Source organism: Cyprinus carpio, chromosome A1 (genome assembly GCF_018340385.1).
Source record: "Cyprinus carpio isolate SPL01 chromosome A1, ASM1834038v1, whole genome shotgun sequence".
In the NCBI taxonomy this organism is placed as follows: Eukaryota; Metazoa; Chordata; class Actinopteri; order Cypriniformes; family Cyprinidae; genus Cyprinus; species Cyprinus carpio.
The window spans coordinates 26013513-26027533 of record NC_056572.1 but is presented as its reverse complement, the minus strand read 5'-3'; positions in this window follow the sequence as shown (position 1 = coordinate 26027533).

The window sequence follows — 14021 nt, the reverse complement described above, 5'->3', positions numbered from 1 at the left end:
TGGTAAATGGTTATAGAGTAAATGCTAAAAATCTCAATAAGATCACAACAGGCTAAAATACAAGGAAAAGCAACAAGATTTTCTTAATGTAGACCTAACACTGGGACATTCTGTCATCCTCATGACAGGTAAAATGTGTTTGACACTCTCTTAAATAAGACTGAGTGGCATTATAGCAACCGCAGGGGATTCTGAGCTGTTTTACTTTGCAGATGTTTAAGCTAATGAACCAAATCTGGAGGAGATATTCATTATCCATAAGATTCCCACTAACCATCACCTCCATTCATTTAATCAGTGCAGTAGCTTATTATGCTGTTTTACAGTCAAATGAACAATTTTAGCATGAATACACACATTAGACAAGATTTAATCAGCACTTAATTCCATGCCACTGGAATTAAATAGTAAAAAATTAAACCATAACCTAACTAAATACTATTCTGTGACTTTTTGTGCTATATTTTCAGTCTCCATCTGTTAAAGCTTTCAAAACAAAAGTATAATTTTGTGTGTTCCACTGATAAAATAACAGCATGGTTTGGAACAACATGAGGGCGAGTAAATAATCAGTTTATAAATCACAAGTTTTCCATACTGGAAGATGAACCGATTGGCATCAACAGAAACTAATAATCAATGTCTCTTAACCAAAGATTCATTTGGCTCTAAATGTCAAAGGCTGACATTAAACAGAATGACTACTGTGTTTTCAGATATTCGGGCCAAGGGATCTTTTTTGCATTGCAAATTATGTTTTGCCCATAATTATAATTAAGATATGGATTCATCATTTGATGAATACTGTACATGATCTGATTCTGAAAAGTCTTATACTGTGAGATATTAGTGGTTTCTGGAAAATATATAAATGATATGACTCATGCTGAAATACCCCTGCTTTACCTCCACTTGCTCAGAAAGCATGATAAATGACAAAAAGTACAAATTAAATTGGCGTACCACATATTTCATCTAGACAACCAAACAACAAAATTCAGTAAATAATCCTGATAAGAGTTTCCTTAAAGTCATGGCTCAGATGTTTTTCCACATCATAAGCACCACTGGCAGAGCAACATGCTTATCACATTCTACCAAATGTTGAGCTTGGTGGTTCATTAGATCTCATTCTGCTTGAGGTGATACAGAAAACAAGCTGCGCTGTTCTGGAAAAACATTGATAGATTCATGGAGTACAAGGTCAGAGTTTACTCTCCAAGCCTTAATAAAAGATAAGGAGAGCCCACCAGACTGTAAATTCCAGCAGAAGCTTCAAAAATGACACCTCAAATGTCATTCTTTCAGTGTCAGTGCATATGAGAAGATGAGAATGATCAAATAAATAAGCAAGCATTTCTGTTCTACACTGATAATAAAGCCTTGGGGTTTGTCATAGCATGAAGGAATCCTTCGTGATAGTAAAAAAAATATATGTAGCTCTTCATTCACTAATATATGGAAATGGTTGATAGCAGATTGTCTATGCATAGATGCACAGCGAACTGCAGAGCTCCTCAGGTGCAAAATGATACACAAACTATAGCAAGCAGTTCCTTTATGTGAAAGGTATTGTACAGAAAACTCAAGCCTTCAACTGAGATGAAGAAAAAATAGCCAGGGGATCAGATGAATCAGTTATGCCTCCAGAATGGTAATTAAACACAAGAAAATAATGGAAGAATTACACAAGATCATTTCATTTCCTGCACAAATCTACACAATGAAGTAAATTATTTAATCACATATGGGGAGTGATAGAAAGGAAAGAGACTTGTTGAGAGGGCCGAGTCACAAATGGCTGGAGAAAATGTTTTATTTTTTTGTCTTATTTATGGTGATGTGATGAAGTCCAAAGTTGCTCATATATATACTTTATGCTTCAATTGTATTTTTACATTTATTTAAAAAATTAAAATAATTATTTTCTAACTTTTATTTTTTTAAATGAATTTAAAAACATGCTCATCATAGAATAGGTATGTATTCTTTACATGTATGAATTGCATTTCTTGTGTATTTTTTAATAATAAATTACATCCAGAACTTTGCATTTTGACTCCCTTGGTGCGCAGTTGTTTCCATCCAACACAGTTGTTGAATGTTTAAATGCAGAAGGTGCACATAGAGCATGGGCATCAGTCAGTCAAATCTTAAAAATTGATGATGAAGGTTGTCAGTCGTGAACTGCGGAGAGACCTCAGCATCAATCCACATCACATAATGTCTTCACTGTTCTAATGACGGCAGAAATGTTTAGGAAAAGTTAGCTATTATATGGTGAGTGACCGCAAAGTTTTCCTCCAAAAAGTCTCACCTCCTTTCAATTATCACATAAACATGTCACATTCGTAAAAGCCAGGAGGAAATAAACAGCTAGCCTCATGGGCTTCACCTGCCACCATCTCTGACATAGCCTCAGGTCACTCAGAGCCATAACCAATATACACAAACAATCCCATGAGCTTCTTTTGCCAGAGTGTGGAGAGAAAACAACTCTACATTATTATCCAAATGAAAACAAATCACGGCCCAAAATTGATTTGTCAAATGTGCACATTTTGTCAAACATACAGGACATCCAACCAAAAGGGAAAGTAGTTTATGGTATTATGAATGTAGTTTTCAGCTGGAAAAAATCAGTACTTCTTGAAAATGGGGTAAGTGAATGTAATTGTTGCACATCTAAATGCCTTTGGCGATGTAGAAAATAGGTTTGACTAAACCTTTCAGAAATCGATGGAAAAGTGATTGCTAGACTGAGATGCATTACTGTAAGAAGTGTACTGTAAGAAATTTCAATCCTGATTGTCATACGTAAAGTGTAATTAAGGGTCTAAACCCCATGTGAAAAAGAAGTACTTTTAAACGTATTAAAAAACTTGAAATTCAGATAGTATAATTTTAGTACATTTGTACTCCTAACATGCTTACTTGAAGTGCATTAAATGTATTGAATTATATTTTTAAAAAACAGAAGTACTTTGGTAATAAATATATGCTTAGTTATGCTTTTAAGAAATATGCTAAAACACAAGCATACTTTTTGTGACATTTTAGTGTATTTACAGAATACATACTTATTTTACTCTTAAAGTATATTATATATATTTAAAAAAGTTTTGGAACTTATTTTGTGACTCTAGGTATTTCATTTCAGTTACTTGTCCTTTATTATTATTATTATTATTATTATTTTAAACACAGTAGCTATATTCAATTTGACCAATCAGGGCCAAGCTTTTCAAATCGGCTTTGCAAGTAATATGTTTTTAGCAGAAATCATTCAAGTTTGGCTTTATTTTATTTTTTCCTGACTAGATTACCAGGTCATCTACCGCCTCCCATGAACAACTTAATAGGTGCTTAAAAGGTGCATCTACCAAGTCGAGGCAGATATGGACAGATGAAGATACTGCCTGCAGGAAATGCTTCTTTTTGATGCTAAGTTTTTACCAGCCATTTGTTTAACTAACTTTGAACTCATTTCTTCCTAGGTGAATAGTGCTGGTGTCTATTGGCTAATGTTAGCTAACACATGGAATGCTAACCGCTGTAATACGAAACTGACACTTACTAGCTAGTTATCTAGCAACTATAGGATCTGAGTATATGGTTGTCTAAGTAGTGGCATTTTTTTTTCTCAACAATTTGTAATTGTAACAATTGTAATAAATGTTAAATGTAAATTAGTATTTTATTGTGAAATATTAGTTTCACATCAGCTGCTGTTGCAATAGAAGACAACTTGAAATCAGATTAGAGAGAGGAACAAAGAAGAGAGTGGTAAGTGTGTTTTAATCTCATATCAGTGAATCTCAATGGTTTAATTCTGGCTGACATATTTCCCAATAAATTGACTTTTGGGGTGACACAATTACGGTGTCTGAATTGCAAGCCCTCAAATGCAGAAAATGCATCTGTCGAACAAAAGTCAAACTCAAAGAAAAGTGACCCTTCACTTGAAGATGATGATGAAGATAGTGACATTTGAAATGTTCTGTTTCATTGTTTGATTTAGCCATTTGCAGGTTTAACTTGAGTTTGTAAAAAAAAAAAAAAAAAGAAGAAGCACTTTATTCACTTCTGTGCTTTATTCACTTCTTTGTGTGTGTGTGCAGAAAATTGCATTATGCATTTGTATTCAGTGTTGAAATATTCAAAGAGTACTTTCCAGTAATACAGGTACAACATAAATGTTCTACAAACTGATTAAAGTAGTTCTGTTATAGCATTTCACTGATATTTATTTTAATGTATCATAATTTATTATGATTATTTTGGTCAAGAGTTTGTATATGCAGCTGTATGTTTTAGATGTACTCAATGAATTTGTTGTAATGTACACGATATAGTATATTAAAGTACATTATAGTACATGAAAGTATGTGTGTCATTTTAATTTAATGATTTTTGTACCTTTTAATATACTATTTTAGAATGCTAAAAAAAAGCTTTATAACAAACTAATAGTGTACTGGTAATGCATTCATAATGAGCTGAAATTCTATTAAAAATGTACTAGAAGTACATTAAAGTGAAGCTTAAAATATAATCTAACCGAAGAAGAAGAAGAACTTCAAGAAGTATAAAAGTGTATTTTAAATAATCCAAAGAAATACAATTAAATTGCACTAAAGGTACTTTAAGTTGTTCCAATTTAACACAAATATATTAAAATATATTGCAATTAGCTAAAGTTGATCTTAAGCATACAGTATCTTAAAGAACACTTAACATACTTAAAGTTCCAAAATAACACATTTATTGTGAACTTAGTATGGTATAATAAAAAATATAATAAGTGCATCAGTATTAGTACAACTTAAGTGTATTTCTTGTTTACCTGGAGGAAAAAAAAGTTGTTTTTTTTTTTTTTTTTTTTTTTTTTTTAAGTAAGCATCAATAGCAAGGCTAAAGAGGCACCATATGTTGAGTAAGGATAGAATTACTGTATAACAGAGCCAATTCTCTTCTCAATTCTCTGTCATACACAATACACAAATATTTCTTATCTGCCAATGTTTATTTATTATTTCAAAAATCACAAGTTTTTTGGACATTATCCACTCCCTTACAATGTAGTCCAGTGACCCTAAAACTTCCGCTAATGAGGTGTTCAATGCACACAATGCATTCATGATTGTCTAGCATAAGCCTTTTAATCAAAAGGTGACTTAAGTCATAACCTCGAATACATACTACACATGTAGTAGCAAGTGAACAAATCAAGGTTTTCTGAGCCTCAAGTCTGAATAGCATTACAATATCAGCCTTGGATTCATGACATGGGGATAAGCTGACTGGTCAGACTCTTGGGTTTGACACTGAAACTCAAGTTGGGTACCTTGTTAAGCTTTCCTGTCAATCATGTTTGATTCACAAAGACAGTTTTCAGACAGTAGTACTAAATCAAACTAAGTTTTCCATTTTTATTTTTCCCCTGAAATATATTAAAATGATAATAATAATAATAATAATAATAATAATAATAATAATAAACACATAATATTTGTAATGTTTTTTTCAAGGTTGAAAATATGTTAACATTCCTAGTTTTTCGGCAGAACCCAGTGAGCTGCTGTAATGTGCATAAACACCTGCTACAACATGCCATTCAAATCTGTCAAACCCCAGTATGACACACCTGCCTGCAGTATATGCCCCTGCTTTTCCCATGAAGAGGTTGACAATAATCACATGAGTTGTTTTTCCATAATACTGACATGTAAATATGGAGCTAGGATAACCACATATTTCATTTTTCTTTCAGCTTTTAGAATTTTGATATTATATTGTTCCAATTAAAAAAAAAATATCAGAAAAAGGGGATACTAAAATCACAGAGTTAAGGCACATTACTGTAAACCTAAACAGGAGGGAGGTCTGGCACTTCCAGACTTTTATCTTTATTACTGGGCTTCTTATAAAAGACTAATTTCAGTGTGGTTGGATGATCATAGTGCTCCGCCAGTCTGGCTCCATATAATCTGTGATCAGTGTTATCCCTACAATCCCGGAGCGGTGATTCTCTCCCTTGTAACTCTGGATCATTCTACCTTCAATAGTAGTATCATAATTCAATCTACACTTTTACAATCTACATTTATCTGGAAACAGATAAAAGAACACTGATAAAGTGATAAAGTCCCTTTCATTTCTAACTCATGCCGCTAAGAATCCATCATTTACCAGACTGGATGGGAACTGGATGCAATGGGAACAAATTAGTGTACGTACTATTCATTGCTGCAATAGAAATTTTAATTCCTTCAGAGTCATTTATTTTTTTTTTTTTTTTCTACAGATTAGGAATTATATACGTGCTCATACACCTTCATTGGATAATACATCACCCTCAATTATTGACAAGTGTCTTGATCAATGTAAAGGAAGTAAAAAGGCATTATCGATAATTTAATTGATCTGCTACAATCCTTTATTTCTCCCTCTACAAGTTTTCTTAAAGGGGTCATTGGATGCTACATGCACTTTTACAAGCTGTTTGAACTGAAATATGTGTTGGCAGTTTGTTTACACAACCACCCTATAAAGATAAAAATACACCTAGTGATTTTTTTTTTTTAATCTACTAAAAACTTTACCCCTTTCTCAAATCGAGCCAATCTCAGATGCCTGTCTTTGTGACGACACACAGACAGGCCCCTCCTACGGTAGTTTGATTGACAGTAGCATTTTAGCATAGACTGGACTGGCGTCTTACTTTAGACCCGCCCTGAGTGAGCTGTCATCAGTCCACCATTGTTTCGATGCCGGAGCAGGTGTAGACAAAAATGGCTTCTAAGCAATTGGTGTGTTCTGTTGTTGGATGTAAAACTGAACATAGCAGCCATCATTTACTCCCCACATCTGAGCCGCTGAAGACGCAGTGGATTAACCTTACATTTGTTTCTGAAGGTAATGCGCCCCCGATCTACCTAAATGTGTCTATCTTCGCCAGCTTCACCAATAGAAAAAGTGAGTATAAGGTTTTTTCATTAATTTTCATTAATAGATTTGCAAATCATTTTTCCTAATAATGTGCTAATTAGCAAGTTTCACAATGAATGCGGTTAAAGTAAACAGTCTCTCTGAGAGCAGCTCGGAAGAGAGGGGTAGGGTCAGCAGAGCTAATTTGCATTTAAAGGAAAATGCTACAAAATGGCTTGCTCTGAAAAGAGCTGTTTTTGACAGGCTAAAAAAAGGTGTTTTTTACACTAACATTGAGAAATTTTAACCAAACTATGTTACAGACTTTTCATTAAGACCCCAAAGAATCAAATCAACTTGAGGAAATTGGCCATCCGATGACCCCTTAGGGGAAAGAATGGGAAAAAGAACTAGGAGTGGAAATTTTTGAGGAAGCATGGCAGACGAGTTTAAAGGATATAAACATTCTATCAATTCTAGACACTGCCTTATTTAGCTTAAAGTTATACACAGACTACAATATTCAAAAAAAAAAAAGAAACATCCAATATACTTCAACTCTTTGTGACAAATGTAATTCAGTAGATGCTTATTTGTCCCATAGTTTTAATTTTACAATACTTTACAATTTAATGTAAACAGGTCTGGTAAGGGATGGTTTGTGATGTTTTTTTCCTGCTCTTTTCTAACTTTGATTGTATTATTTGTACAAGTAAAAGAGACAAAATATGTAAGACTGCAAAACCATCTTCAAAATATTTGTCTTTCAATAAAACTTCATGACAAAAATAAATAAATAAATAAAAATCAGAAAAGAAAAAAAAAATTAGGTCGCACTCAATTCCAATGGTAATAGTCCTGGAACTCACTGGACATTTTGGAGAATCTCCAGGTATCTATATAGTGCCTCAAGACTTTTACTTTATGATGGGGTTATTGGATGAACTTTTTACTGTCTTTAGAGCTCTTGAAAGAAATTATGGGTTCAATTTTGTTCCTCAGAGAACTGGCATTTTTAAAAGGGTTCTCCAGTGGGTCCTTCAGTAGTGCTGCAATATGTGTCCTGTTTTGGGATGGTTCACCCAAAAATGAAAATAGTTGATGCGGTGAACTATTTGTCGCTTCTGTTGAGGACAACCTCAAGCAATTTAATGTTAAACAGGTCTGGTAAGGGATGGTTTAGAATGTTTTTTTTTCTCCGCGATCTTTTCTAACGTTTGATTGTATTTCTTTGTACAAGTAAAAGAGACAAAAATATGTATTCACCTAAGCAATAAACCATCTTCACAATATTTGTCTTTCACTAGAAACTTACATGACAAAATACGTAAATAATGAAATCACAGTGGAGCAAAAAAAAAAAAAATTAGGGTCGTGCTCTCAATTCCAATGGTAATAGTCCTGGAACTCACTGGACATTTGGAGAATCTGCCATGTATCTATATAGTGCCATCACGACTTTTACTTTATGATGGGGTTATTGGATGAACTTTTTTACTGTCTTTAGAGCTCTTGAAAGAAATTATGGGTTCAATTTTGTTCCTCAGAGAACTGGCATTTTTAAAAGGGTACCTAGAGGTTCTCCAGTGGGTCCTTCAGCAGTGCTGCAATATGTGTCCTGTTTTGGGATGGTTCACCCAAAAATGAAAATAGTTGATGCCAGCTATTAACTTCCATATTTTTTGCATTTTTTTTTTGGTAGTTATTGGATTCGGTGGATTATTTGGTTATATTTGTTCTTCAAAATATCTTCTTTTGTTCAACAGAAGAAAGAAACATGTATCATTTATACAGGTCTGGAACAAATGAAGGGTGAGTAAATGATGACATTGTTTCTTTTCTTCTGTTCAGGATGCATCAGGCCATATAAGTATAAGTGGCATTTGAGAACCCCTGAATGGTGTCTCAGGTATCTTTTCATTTTCCCAGTGGTTAAGGAAGCAAAAATGGCATATTCACATAAGCAATCAAGCTGTTCCTCTGTCTAAGACTATAACTTATACAACTGGAGCAAAAGTCAGTAGATATGGGGGCACAGATAGAGCAAAAAACAGGTTGTTTAATTTCCCTCCAAACAATTGTGTCTGAATGGGCTCCATGCTGTTGACTATGATTTATCCACGATCACACAGGTTCATGTGGTTTTAAAGGAAGCACATTTCTTGTTTTGCCAGCTTAACTGGTAAAAGGAAGCCAAAGAATAATTTAAAAGGAAATGGGAAAGAATTGCTCATGTCTTCTCAAATCCTGTTCCTTGGTCAGGTCACAAGATTTAATACTGTCTAAAAGTAACATTTTAGAAGGTGAAGTCTCTTTATCTTATGTATGCTGTCAGTGATGTCCTGTAACAAAGGAAATGATGTGCATTAGACAGGCCTGAGCGATTTTATTTGAAATCAACTGCCACATTCCTCCACAGTATATAAGCCTGCAAAAATAAAAGTTGGTTATAAACCAAGTCTTGTCCATCACTAGGCTTTTAAAAAAGCTTTTTAAGCCAAGTCCCATTCCAGCTGAAATGCATTTATAACCATTTCACAAATTACAAAAGAAAGTGATGACTAAGATACATGTTCCCAGCCACAGAGAAAGTACAAACCTTGAGGTACTTCACATACTGCAAGTGCTACACTGTAACTCTGCTTCTCTCTCTCTGTCTTCCCCATCCTTCATTTCCATGTTGACCCCAAGGCACAAAGGCCTCAGCAGAACATATTGCCAGAACTTCATACACATCTTCTCAGAAACACTCAACTAAATGCAAGAGACATTGGAATCGCCGAGATTTCACGGTTGTCACTCAGCGCTTGAGAGGGAAGATTCCTCTATGGAGTCACACAAAGAATTGCAGAAGCCACCAAAGTACAGTAGTATCATCAGGATGCAGTCATTTAATTGCGGTGATTCAGACTTCAGACATGAAGTCACTGGTTTGAGTTTTATTTCATGTATTTTTATTTTATTATTATTTTTTTTTTTTTTTAAGTTGAGTTTATCTTCTGCTATTATAGCGTTTTTGTGAGATATCTATATGTTGTTCATCATCTGCATGTTTGTTAAACCCAGTTGGGGGTCAGTGCTTCATTTGCATCTCATACTAAAAATATCTCATACTCTTTTCAACGTCAAATGTTCCTCAGTTTCCCTTTCTGTTCAGATCTGAATCTTTGAAGAGGCTCATTGGTCTGGCAAGGTCTTGGTATTCTGACCGATGAAGGTTACGTCACAGACTCTGGGAAGGTACACAAGGAATGACAGTGATGCAAATGTCACTGAGTCCTGATAAGAAAGTAAGAGGGCTGATGCTTAATTTAGCATACCGTGATAATAGCAGAGTTCGACAGCAAGAGCGGCTCTGCTGTTGAATAGACTAATTAAAATTACATCATGGGTTTTTTATCATGCTTATGGAACTGGCACATGCTTGAGCATCAGGGGAGATTCACAATTGCAGGCAATTATGATAATTAAGATGAGATCACATGACACAGTATGCTGTTTATTAAAAGAAATCAGCACCAGAGAGCTTAGGTGGCACATGAAAGCATCAGACAAACAGCTTTTTGATTTCAATTACCAGACTTTTAAATGTGAAAGAAATTTAACAAGATCTAAAACAAAGGAACACAATTACTTCAAATCCTATGTCTGCACATTATGGTAAGTGATCTCTCTCAAATTGCTAAAGATGATATTGTTGTGCTCTGTAGGTTGTGATTTAAATCAATGGCTTCAGTATCTCAGATATCCAGTTTCAAAATCTACATATATTCAGGGTAAGAACCTTTTTGACTTAGATGCAAGTAATCACTTGTGATCAAGTAGGAAACGATTCTGACAGGAAAGCGGCCAATTTATGGATAATGGCACAGAAGCCTTTTCCACCATACGATACTTGTACTAGTCTTAAGTGGTGAATATAGCTATCACAATCACAGTTTTGACAAAAGGTGTAGAAATTCAAGTACCGCCATACAGTCTCCATATACAAACAATGGCAGTGCACTGACCTGTACTGCAGAATTTCAAGTGCTTCAAGAGGCTATAGGCTATGCAGGCAATTGCTTAGACTTCCCAGGGGAGCTACCAGTGCTCATTCAAACCATACAGATCACAAATTGGAAGTGAGGATATTTAACACTCAGTCTACACTGGAAGCTAAAACTAAATCTGTTGTATTATAAATCAACAACCAGTCTAGATTTGCCACAATTTGATGTGCCACTCACCTCCAGTGTATGAAGAATAAACTTAAGTTTTGATTACACATAGATTTCAACATCTAGCACACAAACCACAGTAGCTCTTACAAAAGATAAAGGCATTAAAGAGAACAACAACAAAAAAGCTGTAAACTGCTAAACAATAAATAGTAACACTGTAATCTGCATAATTTATTCATCCCTCTATCACCATGCAAAATATCGTTATACAAAGATTCCACTCCTTGCTAAAAAAAAAAAAAAAAAAAAAAAAAAAAAAAAAAAAAAAAAAAAAAAAAAGACATACTCTACAAAAAACAAAACATGAAAATATTTGTCTGAGCTATTTAAAGCATGCTTTGTTTTTGCAGCACTTGCTGTTTAATATTTAAATTGCTTTTGCATTTCAGAAACAGTGCTTGTCAAAGGATAAGATTTGCAATTTTTCAAGAACAATATGGGGAACAAACTCAAACACTCTCAACGATATGCAATGATGTCAAGGGAAAATATAAGTAATTAATTCAACCAAACTAGACTTTCTGGAAACATCTGGTTTAAAGTTATTAAAAATATACAGTATATACCTGTGTGTGTGTGGAAACATCTGGTTCAAAGTTATTAAAAGTATATGCTTATATATATATATATATATATATATATATATATATAATATATTTATATACACTATATATATATATACAGATAACATATATATATATATATACACACATATATATATATACACACATATATATAGACACACCATATTATTACACACATATATATATACACACCATATATAGTACACACATTATATATATCTATTATAATTATATATATATATATATAGATATATATATTATTATATATATAATCCATATATATATATTATATATATATATATATAGATATATATACATATACACATACATATATACACATACATATATAACAGTAGTATATTTTATATATATATATATACATATATATATATATACACACACACATACATACAACACAGTGGGTACAGGGAAAGTATTTAGACCTCCCTTAATTTTTCACCAGTATTTTCACCATTTATTATATTGCAGCCATTTGCTAAAATCATTTAAGTTCATTTTTTTCTCATTAATGTACACACAACACTCCATATAGACATATTCCATATTTTGCACATTCATTAAAAAAGAAAAACTAAAATATCACAGTCTTAAGTATTCAGACCCTTTGCTCAGTATTTAGTAAAAGCACTCTTTTGATCTAATACCATGAGTCTTTTTGGGAAAGATGCAACAAGTTTTTCACACCTGGATTTGGGATCCTCTGCCATTCCTCCTTGCAGATCCTCTCCAGTTCTGTCAGGTTGGATGTTAAACATTGGTGGACAGCCATTTTCAGGTCTCTCCAGAGATGCTCAATTGGGTTTAAGTCAGGGCTCTGGCTGGGCCATTCAAGAACAGTTCACGGAGTTGTTGTGAAGCCACTCCTCTCTTATTTTAGCTGTGTGCTTAGGGTCATTGTCTTGTTGGAAGGTAAACCTTTGGCCCAGTCTGAGGTCCTGAGCATCTGGAGAAGGATATCACTGTTACTTGGCCGCATTCATCTTTCCTCGATTGCAACCAGTCATCCTGTCCCTGCAGCTGAAAAAAACACCCCCACAGCATGATGCTGCCACCACCATGGCTTCACTGTTGGGGACTGTATTGGACAGTTGATGAAGCAGGTGCCTGGTTTTCTCCACACATACCGCTTAGAAGAATTAAGGCAAAATGTTCTATCTTGGTTCATCAGACAGAGAATCTTATTTCTCATGTTTTTTAGCAAACCTTCATGCGGGCCTTTCATGTGTCTTGCACTGAGGAGAGGCTTCTGTCGGGCCACTCTGCCATAAATCCTCGACTGGTGCAGGGCTGCAGTGATGGTTGACTTTCTACAACTTTCTCCCATCTCCCGACTGCATCTCTGGAGCTCAGCCAACAGTGATCTTTGGGTCTCTTCTTTACCTCTCTCACCAAGGCCTCTTCTCCGCATGATTAGCTCAGTGTTGGCACCGGCGGACGGCCAGCTCTAGGAAGGGGTCTGGTCGTCCCAAACGTCTTCCATTTTAAGGATTATGGAGGCCACTGTGCTCTTAGGAACCTTAAGTACAGCAGAAATATTTTTGTAACCTTGGCCAGATCTGTGCCTTGCCACAATTCTGTCTCTGAGCTCTTCAGGCAGGTTCCTTTGACCTCATGATTCTCATTTGCTCTGACATGCACTGTGAGCTGTAAGGTCTTATATAGACAGGTGTGTGGCTTTCCTAATCAAGTCCAATCAGTATAATCAAACACAGCTGGACTCAAATGAGGTAAGGTGTAGAGAACCATCTCAAGGATGATCAGAAGAAGAAATGGACAGCACCATGAGTTAAATATATGAGGTGTCACAGCAAAGGGTCTGAAATACTTAGGACCATGTGATATTTTCAGTTTTTCTTTTTAATAAATCTGCAAAAATGTCAAACATTCTGTGTTTTCTGTCAGTAGGGGGTGCTGTGTGTACATGAATGAGAAAAAAATTAACTTAAATGATTTTAGCAAATGGCTGCAATATAACAAAGAGTGAAAAATTTAAGGCGGTCTGAACACTTTCCGTACCCACTGTATGTATATATATATATATAAATTTCATATTTCTATGAGATATTATAGATGTTCATAGATATTATATAATATCTACTTTTTTTTTTTTCAAAATTGTTGTGTTTGTGCATATAGGCCCGGTTTAATTTATGTGGGGTGTTATATAATATATATATATATATATATATATATTATATATATCTATATATATAATATATATATATATATATATATGTAGTATATATATAATATATATATATAT